This window comes from Pseudophryne corroboree, chromosome 5 (assembly GCF_028390025.1).
Source record: "Pseudophryne corroboree isolate aPseCor3 chromosome 5, aPseCor3.hap2, whole genome shotgun sequence".
Classification (NCBI taxonomy): domain Eukaryota; kingdom Metazoa; phylum Chordata; class Amphibia; order Anura; family Myobatrachidae; genus Pseudophryne; species Pseudophryne corroboree.
In genome coordinates this window covers 255249221-255270344 of record NC_086448.1, presented here as the reverse complement: position 1 = coordinate 255270344, position 21124 = coordinate 255249221, and the positions used below count along the sequence as shown (strand labels likewise).

At 46.1% G+C, this 21124-nt stretch overlaps 1 protein-coding gene across 3 annotated transcripts in view; it reads right to left on the bottom strand.

Moving 5' to 3' along the window:
• ZCWPW2 (zinc finger CW-type and PWWP domain containing 2) overlaps positions 1-19938 on the bottom strand; it is a 534661-nt gene extending 514723 nt beyond the window's left edge. For 2 of the 3 annotated variants that reach the window (XM_063924864.1, XM_063924867.1), the window contains exon 1: positions 19438-19552. The gene's annotated coding sequence lies outside the window, so the exon portion shown is untranslated. Of the gene's footprint in view, positions 1-19437; positions 19553-19838 lie in introns of those variants that run through there. The other variant, XM_063924865.1, reaches the window with a different exon arrangement.
• Positions 19939-21124: the final 1186 nt, after the last annotated feature.

The following is a 21124-nucleotide window of genomic DNA, read 5'->3' as shown; positions in this document are numbered from 1 at the left end:
GTATTGCAGAAAGTCCACACTTAGGACGGGCGCCCAGCATCCACTACGGACTACGAGAAATAGATTTACCGGTGAGTAAAATCTTATTTTCTCTAACGTCCTAGTGGATGCTGGGGACTCCGTAAGGACCATGGGGATTATACCAAAGCACCCAAACGGGCGGGAGAGTGCGGATGACTCTGCAGCACCGAATGGGCAAACACAAGGTCCTCCTCAGCCAGGGTATCAAACTTGTAGAATTTTGCAAATGTGTTTGAACCCGACCAAGTAGCAGCTCGGCAAAGCTGTAATGCCGAGACCTCTCGGGCAGCCGCCCAAGAAGAGCCCACCTTCCTTGTGGAATGGGCTTTCACTGATTTTGGATGCGGCAATCCAGCCGCAGAATGAGCCTGCTGAATCGTGTTACAGATCCAGCGAGCAATAGTTTGCTTTGAAGCAGGAGCACCCAGCTTGTTGGATGCATACAGGATAAACAGCGAGTCAGTCTTCCTGACTCCAGCCGTTCTGGTTACATAAATCTTCAAATCCCTGACTACGTCCAGCAACTTGGAATCCTCCAAGTCACGAGTAGCCGCAGGCACCACAATAGGTTGGTTCAAATGAAAAGATGACACCACCTTTGGCAGAAATTGCGGACGAGTCCGCAATTCTGCCCTGTCCATACGGAAAACCAGATAGGGGCTTTTACATGACAAAGCCGCCAATTCTGACACACGCCTAGCCGAAGCTTAGGCCAACAGCATGACCACTTTCCATGTGAGATACTTTAGCTCCACGGTCTTAAGTGGCTCAAACCAGTGGGATTTCAGGAAACCCAACACCACGTTAAGATCCCAAGGTGCCACTGGTGGCACAAAAGGGGGCTGAATATGCAGCACTCCCTTAACAAACGTCTGAACCTCAGGAAGTGAAGCCAGTTCTTTTTTAAAGAAAATGGATAGGGCCGAAATCTGAACCTTTATGGACCCTAATTTTAGGCCCATAGTCACTCCTGACTGTAGGAAGTGCAGGAATCGGCCCAGCTGGAATTCCTCTGTAGGGACCTTCCTGGCCTCACACCAAGCAACATATTTTCGCCATATACGGTGATAATGCTTTGCTGTCACGTCCTTCCTAGCCTTTATCAGCGTAGGAATAACTTCATCCGGAATGTCTTTTTCCGCTAGGATCCGGCGTTCGACCGCCATGCCGTCAAACGCAGCCGCGGTAAGTCTTGGAGCAGACAGGGCCCTTGTTGCAACAGGTCCTGTCTGAGAGGCAGAGGCCATGGGTCCTCTGTGAGCATTTCTTGCAGTTCCGGGTACCAAGTCCTTCTTGGCCAATCCGGAACAATGAGTATTGTTCTCACTCCTCTTTTTCTTACGATTCTCAGCACCTTGGGTATGAGAGGAAGAGGAGGAAACACATAGACCGACTGGAACACCCAAAGTGTTACTAGTGCGTCCACAGCTATCACCTGAGGGTCCCTTGACCTGGCGCAATACCTTTTTAGCTTTTTGTTGAGGTGGGACGCCATCATGTCCACCTGTGGCAGTTCCCATCGATTTGCAATCTGCGTGAAGACTTCCTGATGAAGTCCCCACTCTCTCGGGTGGAGGTCGTGTCTGCTGAGGAAGTCTGCTTCCCAGTTGTCCACTCCCGGAATGAACACTGCTGATAGTGCTTGCACGTGATTCTCCGCCCACCGAAGAATCCTGGTGGCTTCCGCCATTGCCACCCTGCTTCTTGTGCCGCCCTGGCGGTTTACATGGGCCACTGCAGTGATGTTGTCTGACTGAATCAGCACTGGTTGGTTTCGAAGCAGAGGCTCCGCTTGACTCAGGGCGTTGTATATGGCCCTTAGTTCCAGAATATTGATGTGCAGACAAGTCTCCTGACTTGACCACAGCCCTTGGAAGTGTCTTCCCTGAGTGACTGCCCCCCATCCTCGGAGGCTTGCATCCGTGGTCACCAGGACCCAGTCCTGTATGCCGAACCTGCGGCCCTCGAGAAGGTGAACACTCTGCAGCCACCACAGAAGAGACACCCTGGCCCTGGGGGACAGGGTGATCAGCCGATGCATCTGAAGATGCGATCCGGACCACTTGTCCAACAGATCCCACTGAAAGATCCTCGCATGAAACCTGCCGAAGGGAATGGCTTCGTATGACGCCACCATCTTTCCCAGGACTCGCGTGCAGTGATGCACCGACACCTGTTTTAGTTTTAGGAGGTCTCTGACCACAGTCACGAGCTCCTGAGCCTTCTCCTCCGGGAGAAACACCTTCTTCTGGTCTGTGTCCAGAATCATGCCCAGGAAGGGCAGACGCGTCGTAGGAATCAGCTGCGACTTTGGAATATTCAGAATCCAGCCGTGCTGTCGCAACACTTCCTGAGAGTGTGCTACGCTGATCAGCAACTGCTCCCTGGACCTCGCCTTTATGAGGAGATCGTCCAAGTATGGGATAATTGTAACTCCTTGCTTTCGAAGGAGCACCATCATCTCCACCATTACCTTGGTAAATATTCTCGGTGCCATGGACAGGCCAAACGGCAACGTCTGGAATTGGTAATGACAGTCCTGTACCACAAACCTGGGGTACTCCTGATGAGGTGGATAAATGGGGACATGCAAGTAAGCATCCTTGATGTCCAGAGACACCATAAAATCCCCCTCTTCCAGGCTTGCAATGACCGCTCTGAGCGATTCCATTTTGAACTTGAATTTCTTCAGATAAATGTTCAGGGATTTTAAATTCAAAATGGGTCTGACCGAACCGTCCGGTTTCGGTACCACAAACATAGTGGAATAGTAACCCCTTCCCTGTTGGAGGAGGGGAACCTTTACCGCCACCTGCTGGAGATATAACTTGCGAATCGCCGCTAACACTACCTCCCTTTCCATGGGGGAGGCTGGCAGGGCTGATTTTAGGTAACGGTGAGGTGGCGTCACTTCGAATTCCAGCTTGTATCCCTGAGACATGTCAAAGTCAAAAATATTACATAGAGAGAACATACAAACTACACACATTTAAGTCGCTATACTTGCAAATATGCGCAGCGAGCACAGCAATATATGGTAACACACGCATTTGCTCAGACATGGCACGGAGATGGATTCGGCGCTTGTTTCATACAGTACATGGTTATGATAATGTCGGGCACCAGACATCATGGAGATTTAGAATTGGCTGATGAATTGATGTCATGAATGTGTATTATTTGAACAGAACCAGATGCGCCCGTCATGTTTGGTATTGAAGCAAGCAGATTGATGTGTGGGTTAGTTTGAGGATTGTTGTGAAGTTGTGGGACATTGCAGCGGATAGATATGATTATATGTATAAAAGCTAAGATCATTTTGTTAGAACAATGAATGATCAAGCCAACCCTTTACTAAGATTTCAGGGCTGAACCTGATTAGCATATACAAAGCAAAAGAGACCCCTCCCCCAGGAACTAGGAAAACAGGCATGGCTAGAAAAGAAGTCAGTTTCAGTTTGCTTGGGGCCTCTGAGGACAGATATACTGTAGCTACTCACACAGCTACCTGGCACCCAGCAGCATGGCGGCTACATCCCCAGGACTGACCTCCAAACTAAAGGCTAAGTATTGAATTCACATGGCTAGATAAGGAAATATAAACAGATTGCTTTAAGGTCAATGGTGCTGGTTTAAATAGGATATTGTAACTTGTTTGTGTGATAGATCTGGGAATATGTGCTGGTAGCAATGGCAGGCTGATATGTGTGGTTACATTGTGATCTGGTCTTGTGATGAATATGCTCTGGTTATTGAAATACTGAAGTTGTTTGGAATGTGAAATTGAATAAGATGGTTCTAGGAAGTTGGATTGTAATTGTGAAAGGTGATTTAGATGGTTTGGAATTGTAAAATCAGAACATATGCATTGTTTTGAGGCTTGGACATTTTGGAATAAAATGGAGTCTTGTGTCTTCTGCTATGTGATTGTGGTGTAGCAGAGAGTGCCATGTGTTTGGACCTGCAAATCTAAAATGGCTGCTGCCGGGTATTTTCCCCTCCCCCTTTCAACCATGTGGTGCAGTCTTTGGAATCATGGGAGTTTTTCCCAAAATGGAGTCTAGCTTCTGTCCCATGCGGTATTGTAGGGTTGTGTATATAGGGACAGCCAGTATGGGTAAGGTCAAGTATTTTCTCCACAAAGATTCTCAGCATTGACTAACTGCGCAGCGATTGTCTCTCACATGTGTAGTTTTATCCGCAATCATATTGATCTTACTGTTATTGTGAGCCATTTCTCTCTCTCTCTCTCTTTTCTCCTCTTTCTCTCTTATTTTCCCTTAAAACGTAATTGTATTGTATTGTATTTCCCGTGTAGTTATCTGGTTAGTTAGTCTATGTTATATTGTAGTGTATGACTTGTATTGTATTAATTCTTTTGCAAGTATAACATTCATAATATATATATAAGGCGTTGGACCCTAAGCACGGTATCTGTGTATTTCTTACAGTGTTAAGTATTCTCAGAGTGTCGGTGACGCTCGAACAGCTTTTAAGTTAATAAGGTTATACTGTGCTGCATTTACACTCTATCACTACACTAAGGTCTTACTGCATAATACACTGTTTATGGTTTAGATATAAAGGTTTAACATTGTGAGCGTCAGCGCCGCTGGTGATCTCCTCGTGGTCCCAAGCGTCCGCTACGCTATAGCGAATCATTACGTTAGTCGGCAGCCAATAGCGTGCCTGCCTGTGATCTCTTGGCCGTGAGCGAACGTGACGCTTGAGCGTCTCGACTACGGCTAAGCGATTGTTACGCAACATGCGTACCCTTACGGTACTCCATACGTAAATAGCGTACAGTGTTCTTAGACCTCATAAAGGGTATTATATAAGATAAATATTTAGCTTTATCAATTGGCTGCTCGTCCAGTCCTTCACATATCTCTGCTAGGTAATTTCAGCAGACATTATCCATCAGCAAAGGGCGGGAGATCATATTCTTCGCAGTGCTGACGGGATAAGCGTCTGCTTCGCTTAGTAAAGGGTGCTGAAGGAATCCGGGAACCGGAGGTAAGAACAACACACTAGTGTCTTTTAAAACTGTTTATTTCTGTTTTGTATACACACGCATATATCTGCATTCCTTTTTCGTGTATATTCATATCACTCTCCTGTTTGCCATTGTATAATTGATAAATGTGCTAAGAGAGATTTGTCGCTATTTAAATAGTTAAAGTGTAAAAGTTATACACTAAGGGGTAATTTGTAAAATACACACACAGCTTTACCTGAGATACAAGAAAGACCTGTGTGGGGCTTGGTAGATGATTACAGTTAAAAGAATCATCTACATTAATAAACGTGCTAATTGTATTTTGTGGCCAGCGTACACGTGTCTCTAACAAAAGGCTGAGACTCGCGAACACAACCCAAAGGCCGACGCACGCAGCGTATATTACGCAACGGAGCGTCTGGGTACGCCCACCGAAACTCAAATCGCACAATAGCATTGTTTTAGTGGGGGCGGTATAGCATAGCCACGTGATAATAGCACAAATTGATTTCAGTTTTTCCAAAACTTAGTTTAAATACCTTACTTTACTGTAATGCCTCTGGGGACAGCTATCAGACTACGGGAAATTATTTTTCTGATCAGAAAACTATAAGAATGATAGTGGGTTGAAAACGGTATGAGTGTATTGAATCCCGCTTTGTGAACTGAGTGATCTGGGTGATCTTTGGTGGAACGTGATGAGCACGGTCTGAGTGAAAACGTGCAACAGAGTGTGATAAAGTTTTCGTTGTATTACGCTCTGGCTGTTTTGGAGCACAGTAGGGAGACTCCAATGATCCTACCATTTATTGGCAACAAGTGTTTATAAGTGGTACGATTGGACCGCACGGTTGTAGGTGTGACCAATAACGCAACGTGATACGAGGTAAATTGCCCTCATACGTGTTGTGGGAAGCACATGCAAGCGTGATTTGTGTAAAGAAAAAGGAAGGGAATTTTCACTGGTCACAGGAAAATCTCTAGAGATAGGGCCTGCAACGGTTACACGTGTCTGCTAGAAGGCGGACCGGAGATACCCGGAGCAGAAGAAGCTGGTGGAAGAGCTTGGAAAACTCCCACCGTAGACTGTGTTTGGTGCATTTTAGGAAGTTTTTCTGTGTAAGGTCCACAATGGAAGCCAAGTGCACAACACAGGGACGTTCAGCAGTCAGGGTTCAGACTGCAGAGGCTTGCAGACCCCGAGGGTCTGCTCGGTTAGTAATGTGGAGGAGGTATGGTCCCCACACTGAGACCTTTTGTGATGAATGGACACGAATGACTGCGGGGGATAAGGCACCATTTCCCGGGATAGGTAGTTTTGACTTAGAGGTATTGCATAATTTAAGGCAAAGGATCTGTCTCATAAAATCCTGGAAACAACGAGTTAAACATGATGATTGTTTGCAGATATGGCTACAGGAAAGTGACATGCAAAGAAATGTAACTTACATACCTAACTTTCATCTTGAGAGGAGAGACATGGCAATGGAGAGGATTATGGTTGCGGAGAAAGGCACAATGGGGTGCGATAAAAGTGCACTTAGTAACTATATTAAGAATGAATGTAACAAACGTAATAAGGTTTATAAAAATGAAAGTGTTAAATGGACAACTATTAACCCATGCAAGTCGCACCCCTTGTTAAACTTTCCTCAGGAACACCAACAAGAAAGTGAGCCCAGCACAATGTCGGAGCCTTTTCCAGCAGCCATCACACAAGACATCCAGGTGGACGCGACCAAATCGGTAAAGACTGTAATCAAACCCCCTAACGGAGGGTCAGGTGAGGTCGTGTCCACAGGTACGTATGGTATTATACATCACGCACAAACAAATGTACCTCATATCGTGGAATCAATTCAGAATGACGTTACTGGACTTAATCCTGTCAGGGTAATTGCAGTACCAAATGGGAAAACTGACTCTTCAGGAGTCACTCCTGTCAGGAACATCGCCATGTACTGCCCCTTTTCCCGAACAGAATTAAGAACAATTCTGTCTGAATTTCCTGATCCCAGGAAAGACTTAGTTGCTTGTCAAAAATACATTAGAGTGCTAGGAAACACTGCAGAGCCAAATAACAAAGATTGGAGGACAGTTTTGAGGGCATGTTTACCCCCCGATGTTGATTCATTGAAATTTATTGCTGATTGTAAGCTAGATGAGGAAGTACCACTAACAGACAAGTATAACCAAGATAATGTAAAAAGAATCAATCTACAGTTGAAAGAATATTTTCCTGCAGTAGTAAAGTGGAATAAAATCTTTACAATAAAACAAAAAGAAGGTGAATCCGCATCAGAGTATTTTCACCAGGCTCTGCAGGATATGGCTAGGTACACTGGTATAGATGACATTGAAACTAACGTACACCACAGAGAGGTAGCTGTGTCTGTATTAATGGACAGCTTAAAAGACACACTAAAAATTAGGGTACAAACCTCTATACCTCATTGGAGAGGTATCTCGGTGGCTGCATTAAGAGAGTCCGCTATCGAGCATGACCAAAATATCCAAAGAACCAGGGAAGCACAGGGAGAGCGGTTGATGGTACTGAGCATCCAAGCACTAGAGGAGGCATCAAGTCGACCGGAACCCCAGGCCCCTAGCACATGGAGAAAGCCAAGGATTTGTTATCATTGTAGAAGAGAAGGGCATTATGCCAGCAACTGTAATAACCCACATAAAGTCAGACCCCCTAGACCAAGAAATGAGCAAAATTATAACACACACAATTATAATCAGGGATCTTTTAGGAAGAATTTTGGGCCACACCCATGATATGTAGTCAGGAAAGGTGATCATTAGGACTGATGGTAAGCCTGAGGTAACGGTTAATAAATTGGGAGGTCATTCACTGAAGACACAGGAATGACAAGGTGAAACGTTGTAAATGTATTTGTGAAAAATGTTTTTTTTTTCTCTCTCTCTCCCCATCTCTGACGATTATTGATAGGACTCAAACATTGCATATCTACTTGGTCTTTGCAGAAGTCTACCAAACCCCAGCATGACCTATCCGCATCAATGTATTCTGGCCAGATACAGAGGGTGGAGTATGGAGGTGCTGGTGGGAGGGACTGCGCAAGGAAACCATTGGACATGTAGATATGACAGCCTGATGATCTGACAATGTTTTAAAATGTTTGAAAAATGTTTTTTTTCCCTGTTGTTGTTCTCTGTTGATTTATGTGATATATACATATATGAATTGTTCTCTCTCTCTTTTGTTTTTTTTTGTTTTCTCTCTTCTTTCTCATGTTTTCATGTTTTAAAGATGGTATGTCACACATCAGTTAGACAAATGGTAATGCAAGATTTTTGCTCCTTACAGAGAGATCGCTGGTTTGGAAGGAATATTGCATCACCGGAATGTTCGGTTGGAAGACTGAGAGACAGCACCTTTGAGATGACGACAGAACAGGAAGAACGACAAAGACTAGAGAACTTAATTATCGTAACAAGTTTCTCTCCCCCTCAAACTGGTTTTCCTGTACCCCCATTACAAATTTCTCCTTTTCTCCTCCTGTAAGATGGACTCGCCTCAAGAGACTGTGATCCGTGTTTTCATGTTGACCCTGATGTTGACCAGAGCAGTCTGTTTCGGTGAGAGTACCAGTGAGGTCGAGAAAGGATCCAGAATGGGTTTCTGATGACTGAGACGGAGGTGTAAATTTCCAATAGCAACACAAGCACCGAACAAAGGCGAGTACCGGAAACAATCTAACAGCCATGTTATTTGTAAACATTTTTTTTTGGATTGTTAGCTGAAGAAAACTGTATCTGTAGGCTCTGTGACAACGTAGTTGAGGATGGGTGCATTAAGAAATGCCAATCCAGTTTTAATATCCACATGGACCGGCATCCATTGAGTGACTATCACTCCTTAGTGGGTAGTGTGTGTTAAATCAAACAGATTGTTGGGTATGCTCTCAAGTACCTCAAGGTCATAGCAAATCAGGACTAGTACCATTTCCTTTAACGGTAGGGGAGGTACTTGAGCTAAAGGGTGGGAGACCGGTGGACAGGAGGTTTAATATCTCCAGTCCTCCTAGTTTGAAGCTCCACCAATATCATGTGGATAGATCCCTAATATGTTTTAACATTACCAATCCCCGAAAGCCGGGAAGTTGGGAAGTGTCATGGAGCAACCAAACCATGACCTTTTCATATAGAGCAGATAGAATGCCTACAGATACAGAACTTATACGCCACATAGCCAGTAGAGAAAAATCTTTCCGATATAGGTATACCCTAGGAAGTAGGATTACGAGAGTTGGAGAGGTATCACCAGGATACTGCGCACATATCGTACAAACTGATACGTGTACTAAACAAATGGGAGAATTAGGGGTAGGAGATTTCCATGGAGGATGTGTAATATGGTTATGTCTTACTCCGTCCCATATGTTCTCCCCGATGATGCATATTTCATATGCGGGAGGAAGGCGTATAAGTGGCTTGCCCCAAACTCTGAAGGATTGTGTTATATTGGAAAAGTACTGCCTGAAGTAATGACTGTATCACATGACAAAATGAAAGACATACACCGTGGTGCCCAAGCTCCTTATACTCACACCCATTACGAGCACGTAGTTAAAAGGCAACTGACAGAAAGGACAGAGCATCCGGCCTCTGATCTGATCCATGAATCCACCGGGATTCAGGTTCTACGTGCGCTAGATTTCATCCGCACCGCTCGAGGAGTGATGAACTATAGATACATCTCTGCGCTTGCAAATTTGTTAGATAATATCACTGAAATGTATGATGACACGTTTAGGTATACTGGAAGAGAACTTCAAGCTTATAAAACAGAACTGGTACAGCATAGAATGGTTCTTAATTACCTCACAGTAGTGACAGGCGGATATTGTGTCACACTGGCAACACAGTACGGCGTGAAATGTTGCACATATATTACAAATAGCACCGAGGACCCGGTCGAGGTCATAGACCAAAAGATGGACGATATTCTCCAACTGAAGTGGGAATTTCGCAGGAGACACAATCTCACTCTTGCTGCTGTAGGTAATGAGCTGACTGGTTGGGTGTCATGGTTGAACCCGCGAAATTGGTTCTCTGGTTTAGGAGAATGGGCTCAAGGAGTCATAATGGATGTTGGGAAGTTTCTCCTATGTATCTTAGGTGTTATCATAACGATTGGCTTGATATTTAGATGCGGTTAGGCTTTAACGAAGTGTAAACGAAGTACCAGGGTGATGAGTTTAAGGAGTGAGGAAATTGTAATTCCAATGGATTTGATTTATGACCCAAATGTAGAAACAATGATGTGATGAAAATGCGATTTCTACGGTCCGTTTCTTTCACCTGTTTTTCCGTTTTCTCCAAGGTAAAAAGACCCACTTGGACGAGGAATTTGATGATCCTGTATACAGACAACTGATGGATTAAAGAAGAAGTTTTGACAACCTTATACACAGATTTTTGATGAACAATGCCATAGACCCCCAGTTTCCCTAGAAATTTTAAAATTACGCTAGCCCAACACTTTTGTAAGCCTATGGACATTGACAAAGCTTTTGCTCGCACCTTATGGGCAAAAGCACAAAGAAGACTGCAACCAACAGACACCGAACAAGACTTCAACCGACAAATGTACATTAACCAGACATAGAATACCACTGCATTTACCATAAGTGTTCTTTATCTTCATTTCTACGACCCTCAGGTAATGACACACATAGTCGATAGGGAATACAGGCACAGATATCAGCAATCACATACCTCCCCCATTCATGTATCATCAACTAAAATGTGCTCCCCCATTTTGTTGCAACCAAAATCCGAAAAGAGCTCGGTAAAGTTTGACAGCCCATCCACAGACCCGTACAGCGGGATAAGAAGGAATTCAAATGTATACTTCGCAATACCTCGAAGCTTGATTTAAAACACGTACGGCACGATGATACATGACCCCCCAAACATGGATTCATACACACATGCTTCTGCTATCTCACTAGGTCATACCTTTTTCCCACCTTCTTCTCTCCTCCCTTACCCAATCATAGAAATGTATTTACATATGACATATATTTTTCTCTTTTTGAAATGTTTTAGGAAGTGGCAGTTATTGGTGACTGCCAAAGGGTGGACTGTCAAAGTCAAAAATATTACATAGAGAGAACATACAAACTACACACATTTAAGTCGCTATACTTGCAAATATGCGCAGCGAGCACAGCAATATATGGTAACACACGCATTTGCTCAGGCATGGCACGGAGATGGATTCGGCGCTTGTTTCATACAGTACATGGTTATGATAATGTCGGGCACCAGACATCATGGAGATTTAGAATTGGCTGATGAATTGATGTCATGAATGTGTATTATTTGAACAGAACCAGATGCGCCCGTCATGTTTGGTATTGAAGCAAGCAGATTGATGTGTGGGTAAAGGCCCATACACACTTGACGATGCACACATCGTTAACGACCGTCGTTAACGACTTCCCTTGAACAGCTGAGCAAACGACATGAGCATACACACTACCAACGACCAAAGACGAAAGACGAAAGACCAAAGACCATAGACCATTCATCGTTGAAGCATCCAAGCTGAACAGTTTATTAAAATAATGAGCTGGGAACAGGGCTGATGAACAGTGGCTTGGTCGTTGGTCGTTGGTCTTTCACACCATACACATTCAACGACGTCTCTGGTCGGTAACGACCATAGTGGAAATTGAGCATACATGCTCCACAGATAAGCGAGGGTCGTTAACGTCCCGCGGGGCCGCGCATCGGTGGTCGTCGGATGCATACACACTTGACGATATAATAAGCGACGTCGTTGATGAGGGCTGAAATGAACGACGTCGTTCATTTTATCGTCAAGTGTGTATGGGCCTTTAGTTTGAGGATTGTTGTGAAGTTGTGGGACATTGCAGCGGATAGATATGATTATATGTATAAAAGCTAAGATCATTTTGTTAGAACAATGAATGATCAAGCCAACCCTTTACTAAGATTTCAGGGCTGAACCTGATTAGCATATACAAAGCAAAAGAGACCCCTCCCCCAGGAACTAGGAAAACAGGCATGGCTAGAAAAGAAGTCAGTTTCAGTTTGCTTGGGGCCTCTGAGGACAGATATACTGTAGCTACTCACACAGCTACCTGGCACCCAGCAGCATGGCGGCTACATCCCCAGGACTGACCTCCAAACTAAAGGCTAAGTATTGAATTCACATGGCTAGATAAGGAAATATAGACAGATTGCTTTAAGGTCAATGGTGCTGGTTTAAATAGGATATTGTAACTTGTTTGTGTGATAGATCTGGGAATATGTGCTGGTAGCAATGGCAGGCTGATATGTGTGGTTACATTGTGATCTGGTCTTGTGATGAATATGCTCTGGTTATTGAAATACTGAAGTTGTTTGGAATGTGAAATTGAATAAGATGGTTCTAGGAAGTTGGATTGTAATTGTGAAAGGTGATTTAGATGGTTTGGAATTGTAAAATCAGAACATATGCATTGTTTTGAGGCTTGGACATTTTGGAATAAAATGGAGTCTTGTGTCTTCTGCTATGTGATTGTGGTGTAGCAGAGAGTGCCATGTGTTTGGACCTGCAAATCTAAAATGGCTGCTGCCGGGTATTTTCCCCTCCCCCTTTCAACCATGTGGTGCAGTCTTTGGAATCATGGGAGTTTTTCCCAAAATGGAGTCTAGCTTCTGTCCCATGCGGTATTGTAGGGTTGTGTATATAGGGACAGCCAGTATGGGTAAGGTCAAGTATTTTCTCCACAAAGATTCTCAGCATTGACTAACTGCGCAGCGATTGTCTCTCACATGTGTAGTTTTATCCGCAATCATATTGATCTTACTGTTATTGTGAGCCATTTCTCTCTCTCTCTCTTTTCTCCTCTTTCTCTCTTATTTTCCCTTAAAACGTAATTGTATTGTATTGTATTTCCCGTGTAGTTATCTGGTTAGTTAGTCTATGTTATATTGTAGTGTATGACTTGTATTGTATTAATTCTTTTGCAAGTATAACATTCATAATATATATATAAGGCGTTGGACCCTAAGCACGGTATCTGTGTATTTCTTACAGTGTTAAGTATTCTCAGAGCGTCGGTGACGCTCGAACAGCTTTTAAGTTAATAAGGTTATACTGTGCTGCATTTACACTCTATCACTACACTAAGGTCTTACTGCATAATACACTGTTTATGGTTTAGATATAAAGGTTTAACATTGTGAGCGTCAGCGCCGCTGGTGATCTCCTCGTGGTCCCGAGCGTCCGCTACGCTATAGCGAATCATTACGTTAGTCGGCAGCCAATAGCGTGCCTGCCTGTGATCTCTTGGCCGTGAGCGAACGTGACGCTTGAGCGTCTCGACTACGGCTAAGCGATTGTTACGCAACATGCGTACCCTTACGGTACTCCATACGTAAATAGCGTACAGTGTTCTTAGACCTCATAAAGGGTATTATATAAGATAAATATTTAGCTTTATCAGACACAATTTGTATAGTCCAAGGATCCACCCGTGAGCGAACCCACTGATGGCTGAAATTTTGGAGACGCGCCCCCACCACTCCTGGCTCCGCCTGTGGAGCCCCAGTGTCATGCGGTGGATTTAGTGGAAGCCGGGGAGGACTTTTGTTCCTGGGAACTAGCTGCATGGTGCAGCTTCTTTCCTCTACCCCTGCCTCTGGCAAGAAAGGATGCACCTCTGACTTTCTTGCTTTTTTGTGAACGAAAGGACTGCATTTGGTAATACGGTGCTTTCTTTGGCTGTGAGGGAATATATGGTAAAAAATTTGACTTCCCAGCCGTAGCTGTGGAAACTAGGTCCGAGAGACCGTCCCCAAACAATTCCTCACCCTTGTAAGGTAACACCTCCATGTGTTTTTTAGAGTCGGCATCACCTGTCCATTGCCGAGGCCACAGGACCCTTCTGGCAGAAATTGACATTGCGTTTATTCTAGAGCCCAGCAGGCAAATGTCCCTCTGGGCATCCCTCATATATAGGACAGCGTCTTTGATATGTCCTAGGGTCAGTAAAATAGTCTCCCTGTCCAGGGTATCTATCTCCTCAGACAGAGTATCTGTCCATGCTGCTACAGCACTACACATCCAGGCCGAAGCAATTGCTGGCCTCAGTAGAGTACCAGAATGTGTATAAACAGACTTCAGGATACCTTCCTGCTTTCTATCCGCAGGATCCTTTAGGGCGGCCGTATCCTGTGATGGCAGGGCCACCTTCTTAGATAAGCGCGTCAACGCTTTGTCTACCCTAGGGGAGGATTCCCAGCGTAACCTGTCCATTGGCGGGAAAGGATACGCCATAAGTAATCTTTTGGAAATCAGTACTTTCCTATCAGGAGAATCCCACGCTTTTTCACATAATTCGTTTAATTCATGTGAAGGGGGAAAAGTCACTTCTTGCTTTTTCTCCCCAAACATATAAACCCTCTTGTCAGGGACAGGGTTTTCCTCCGATATGTGCAATACATCCTTCATTGCTATAATCATGTAGCGGATGGCTTTAGTCATTTTAGGCTGCAACTTTGCATCATCGCCATCGACACTGGAGTCAGAATCCGTGTCGATATCTGTGTCAACAATCTGGGATAGTGGGCGCTTTTGAGACCCTGACGGCCTCTGAGCTGTAGGATCAGACATGGGTTGAGACCCTGACTGTCCCAAGACTTCAGCTTTATCCAACCTTTTATACAAGGAGTTTACGTTATCATTTAACACCTTCCACATATCCATCCAGTCAGGTGTCGGCACTGTCGGCGGCGACACCACATTCATTTGCACCTGTTCTGCCTCCACGTACCCTTCCTCGTCAAACATGTCGACACAAACGTACCGACACACCGCACACACACACACAGGGGATGCGCTAAATGAGGACAGGACCCCCACAAGGCCTTTTGGGGAGACAGAGAGAGAGTATGCCAACACACACCCCAGCGCTATATAACCCAGGGATTACAAAAGTAACTTAGTGTTTACCCAGTAGCTGCTGTATAATGATAAATGCGCCTAAATTTATGTGCCCCCCCCCCCCCCCCTCTCTTTTTTACCCTTTTTCTACCTTGAGACTGCAGGGGAGAGCCTGGGGAGCTTCCTCTCAGCGGAGCTGTGGAGAGAAAATGGCGCTGGTGAGTGCTGAGGAAGAAGGCCCCGCCCCCTCAGCGGCGGGCTTCTGTCCCGCTTCTGTGTAAAAATAATGGCGGGGGCTCGTACATATATACAGTGCCCAGCTGTATATATGTGCCTTTTTGCCAAGAGGTATCATAATTGCTGCCCAGGGCGCCCCCCCCTGCACCCTACAGTGACCGGAGTGTGTGGGTAGTGTGGGCACAATGGCGCACAGCTGCAGTGCTGTGCGCTACCTCATATGAAGACAGGAGTCTTCTGCCGCCGATTTCGATGTCTTCTCCGCTTCTGCCGGCTTCTGTCTTCTGGCTCTGCGAGGGGGACGGCGGCGCGGCTCCGGCAACGGACAACAAGGTCAGGTCCTGTGTTCGATCCCTCTGGAGCTAATGGTGTCCAGTAGCCTAAGAAGCGCAACCTAGCCGCAGTTAGTAGGTTTGCTTCTCTAGCCTCAGTCCCACGTAGCAGAGAGTCTGTTGCCAGCAGAAGCTCTCTGAAAATAAAAAACCTAACTAAAATACTTTCTTATTAGCAAGCTTAGGAGAGCTCACTAAAAGCACCCAGCTCTGTCCGGGCACAGATTCTAACTGAGGTCTGGAGGAGGGGCATAGAGGGAGGAGCCAGTGTACACCAGATAGTACTAAATCTTTCTTTAGAGTGCCCAGTCTCCTGCGGAGCCCGTCTATTCCCCATGGTCCTTACGGAGTCCCCAGCATCCACTAGGATGTTAGAGAAATTAGATTTGCCTGCCGTAGCAGTGGAGACCAGGTCCGAGAGACCTTCCCCAAACAATTCCTCACCCTTGTAAGGTAAAACCTCCATATGCCTTTTTGAGTCGGCATCACCTGTCCTTTGTCGTGTCCAAAGGACTCTTCTAGCCGAGATCGACATAGCGTTGATTCTCGAACCCAGTAAACAAATGTCTCTTTGAGCATCTCTCATATATAAGACAGCATCTTTTATATGCCCTAGAGTCATTAAAATGGTATCCTTATCAAAAGTCTCAATATCTGCTGATAAGGAATCTGTCCATGCTGCTACAGCACTACACACCCATGCCGACGCAATAGCCGGTATGAGTAAGGTACCTGAATGTGTATAAATGGACTTCAGGGTAACCTCCTGCTTGCGATCAGCAGGATCCCTGAGGGTAGCCGTATCTTGGGAAGGCAGCGCTACCTTTTTGGATAAGCGTGTCAAAGCTTTGTCCACCCTAGGGGACGATTCCCACCGTATCCTGTCTGTTGGCGGGAAAGGATACGGCATAAGAATCCTTCTGGGAATCTGCAGTTTCTCGTCTGGAGATTCCCAAGCTTTTTCACATATCTCGTTCAGCTCATGTTAGGGGGGAAAATTTATCTCAGTTTTCTTTCCCTTATACATGTGAACCCGCGTGTCAGGGACAGGGGGTTCCTCTGTGATATGTAAAACATCTTTGATTGCAATAATCATATATCGAATACATTTAGCCACCTTTGGCTGTAATTTTGCATCATCATAATCGACACTGGTCAGAATCCGTGTCGGTATCCGTGTCAACTATTTGGGATAGTGGGCGCTTTTGGGACCCCGAAGGTCCCTGCGACATAGGGACAGGCATGGGTTGACTCCCTGACTGTTCCCTAGCTTCAGCATTATCCAATCTTTTGTGCAATAAATTTACATTGCCACTTAAAACATTCCACATATCCATCCAGTCAGGTGTCTGCGCCGCCGACGCCACATTCATTTGCTCCTCCTCCTCCCTCGAAAAGCCTTCTACCTCAGACATGTCGACACACGTACCGACACACCACACACTCAGGGAACCCTCTTATCTGAGGACAGTTCCCCCACAAGGCCCTTAGGAGAGACAGAGAGAGTATGCCAGCACACACCCAGCGCTATAATAACCCAGGACAAAAACACAATATTTATGTTTACCCAGATAGCGCTTTTATACTCAATTCGCCAATTATGTGCCCCCCCTCTACTTTAAAACCCTCTTGTCACCGTGATCTAAGCAGGGGAGAGTCTGGGGAGCTTCCTCTGAGTGGTGCTGTGGAGAAAAAATGGCGCTGGTGAGTGCTATGGGAGAAGCCCCGCCCCCTCGGCGGCGGGCTTCTGTCCCGCTCTAAAATACAAAACTTTGGCGGGGCTCGTAGGTATATACAGTGGCCGGCTGTATATACCCATCTTTCCCCAGGAGAGGTTTGTTTGCTGCCCAGGGCGCCCCCCCCCCCCCCCCCTGCACCCTTACAGTGACACAGTATGTGAGGGGAATGGGAGCAATGGCGCACAGCTGCAGTGCTGTGCGTTACCTCAGTGAAGAACATTGAGGTCTTCTGCCGCCTCTGATGTCTTCTAACTTATCATACTCACGTGGCTTCTACCTTCAGCTCTGTGAGGAGGACGGCGGCGCGGCTCCGGGACGGACAGCGAGGATGAGACCTGCGTACCGATCCCTCTGGAGCTAATGGTGTCGAGTAGCCTAAGAAGCAGAGCCTTTCAACTCACAGAAGTAGGTCTGCTTCTCTCCCCTCAGTCCCACGATGCAGGGAGTCTGTTGCCAGCAGGCTCCCTGAAAATAACAAACCTAACAAAATACTTTCTGTCAGAAACTCAGGAGAGCCTCTGAAAAGCACCCAGTCTCCTCTGGGCACAGTAATCAACTGAGGTCTGGAGGAGGGGCATAGAGGGAGGAGCCAGTGCACACCCAAATCCTAAAGTATTTCTGAAAGTCCCCATGTCTCCTGCGGAGCCCGTCTATCCCCATGGTCCTTACGGAGTCCCCAGCATCCTCTAGGACGTAAGAGAAAAAACAATTGAATTGCGCCCCGTAGTCTTCCGTCACTTCAGACGGGAGATCGAGGGCGCAAAACAATTGAATACTGCCATTTATTTGACCCTGCTGATATCCGGGACATACACTGTCAGTGTATGTCACCTGATATCAGCTCTCCACACCCAGGGGAGGATACATTTCCCCATTCCATCCCATGTGAAGGAACAGGGGAATGTCTGTCGGTTGGCTGCGGTAGGGCATACACTGCCTGATGCAGCTGACATGACACTAGAAAATATTGCATTGGAGGGACATGCTAAACGATCCAGCATGCAACCAATCGATATCTTCGGAACAGTCTACCACATACACGCTGCAATCATCTGGCCAATCTGCTAATATCGGCCAGATGATTGTAGTGTGTATACTCAGCATAAGGATTATCCAGGCATGTACATGAACTGGTAGTGGAGCAGTGAGCCAGTCTTAACATGGTGCATACACACTAGACAATTCTGTAAACAATATCGTTCATTTTTACCCTCCTGAGCAATATTGTTAACAATATCGCCCAGTGTGTACGCTACCAGTGATGTCCGATGCATGCTCCCTGTCGGCTCTACATGCAGCTCAATCTGACTATATTCTCAGAAGCTGCATGTTCTGGCCAGACGCGACATGATGTCACTGTGCGATATTACTTGCGATATTGCATAGTGTGTAAGCACTATGGAGGTGATTCAGATCTGATCGTAGATGTCCTAAATTAGCCTTGTCTAATTAGCACATGTACGATCAGTTACTCAGACATGCTGGGAGACGCCCGGCACAGGGCTAGTCCGCCCGCACGTCTGGCCCTACCCCCCGACACGGGTGGGAAAGCATCGCATGGCGGCGATGCTTTTGCACCCGCCTAGTATCTCCGTCTGTGCTGCCTAGTTGCGCTGGTAGGCTGCTGCCCGCCGCATCCCGGTCACAGCGGCTGCGTGACATCACGCTGCCGCCACGGCTCGCCCCCGCAACGGTCCGGACATGCCTGCGTTGTCTGGCCTGCACCCCACCGCCGGTAGCACGCCCTCTCCCTCACCTGCCTGTCAATCTCACTGGGCCTCCTGAGGTGCACATGCGCACTCCTCAAAAAAGGGCTTCAGACTGCGATTGCTGCCACTGCAGCGATCCAGTCTGAATTAGGCTTTATGTCAGCGGCCCAGAATAGGAAACACTATGCGATATCGCTCGTGGAGCAGATCGCCCAGTGTGCACCCACCACTACTCTGGTATTACTATCACTAGTGAATTACTAGCCACAACAAATCTTTAAATAACATGTAAACTACAGATCTCAGCAGTCTGACAGCCTCACCAGGTGGAGAACCACGGGTTAGGTTTAATAGATTCTCTCATACAAATCCAGAACCCATGGTTTACCACAGCTCCCATAAAAAAGCGTCACCCCATCATAACAGCATTCCACATTATATGCCTATTCATATTCATTATTGCACTTACAGTATTCTTATTTATTATCAACCGTCAGAATAAAAGCGCTCACGGTTGCTTCAGCTTCCCGCCAACAGATCCGTAACGTTCTTGCGCTCAAAGAAATCCTGTGACCCCGCCCCTTACCCAAGAAGCCCGCTCTAATTGGAAGCCCGAATTGTCAGTCATGGAGCTCCTCTATGGTCAGGTGCTTTTGAACGTTCCGCTACTCTCGGTCTCGGTTAAAAAGCTGCATACGGGAACTGCAACGCCTGAGGGTGCTGGGAGCGGGGGTGTCCGGGTGATTTCAGCTAGTTTTATTACATCAATAAAACACAAACAGTGATTTCTTTTCGGCACGTGAAAGTTTTTATAACTAATATGAAATGGGTTTTTTTCAGTTATTGGTATTAGAATTATATTTGGTTTACCTGCATAACACCCTTCTCTCTCCACCCCTAAAGAAAAAGTGATGACCCCTACAGAACCGACCACAATAAATAGTGACCCGCTGAATGATGGATCCAAAATACTAGTAATACAGTATATGTATTCATGGTAGATGCTAAAACCAAGTGGGCTAAAGGACCTCTGACGTCAGGGGGAGGAGCTAGGCCGGCGGGATAGTACTGTCACTATCCATGCCACCAACTGTCCCTTTAGTAACTTGGTAGCGAGGGGAGCATCCTGTTCGGGCCTTGCTCCGCCCCTAGTGGCGTCAGATGTCTTTTCCCCAACTTGGTTTTAGCCGTAACCATATATTCATAATACATATTATGTGGATTTGTATAAATAAGTAAATGATCCCTGTATCAGGCACATCCCCCTGTGATTATGTCATTCCAAAAGTGTGGGGTAACTGCCATACCCTCTAACATTTTACACATAAAATCGGTACAAATTAGGAAAAGGGGCATGGCCACAGGTAAATGGACCGTTGCCACACGCCTTTTCCTATACTTTCAATGGAAATTAGGAGTGTCAAAAATCGGTACAGACCATAAAAAAAAGGTACTGTACCAGGGCCGAAACTAGGATTTTCAGCACCCGGGGCAAGGCAGTAGTTTAGCGCACCCCCCTCACCCACTCAAAAAAAAAAAAGATAGATAAAAATAAATACAATTTATAAAAATTATAATAAAATAAATAACTAAAAATACAGACTATGCCAAACGGTAGTGGACCCTTAATCACTTTACACTGCACAATAGTATCCCACATTATCATATCTACTTAGTTATCAGTGGCGGTTCTTGCCACGGGCAAGCGGTACTTTTGCCTGGGGCGCCGCCTTCCGGAGGGCGCCGGCGCCATCCGGAGGGCGCCGCACCAGGGCAAGATCCGCCACTGTGCCCCCCGCAGTGCCCTGCTGTGCCCCCCCCCCGCTTTGAAGGGAACCAGACGCGTAGTGTCTAGTTTCCCTTCATTGAGAGGACCTTAGTCGCGCGGTGCGCGATGACGTCATCGCGCACCGCACAGCAAAGGTCCTCTCCATGAAGAGAAACTAGACGCTACGGTCTAGTTTCCCTTCGTGTAGAGGACCTTTGCTGTACGATGCGCGATGACGTCATCGCGCACTGCACAGCATAGTGGCACAAACACTAGGGGTCATAATTGACCTCTAGTGTCTATGCTGTTCTATGGGAGAGACGTAATAACTAGAGATGAGCGGGTTCGGTTTCTCTGAATCCGAACCCGCCAGAACTTCATGTTTTTT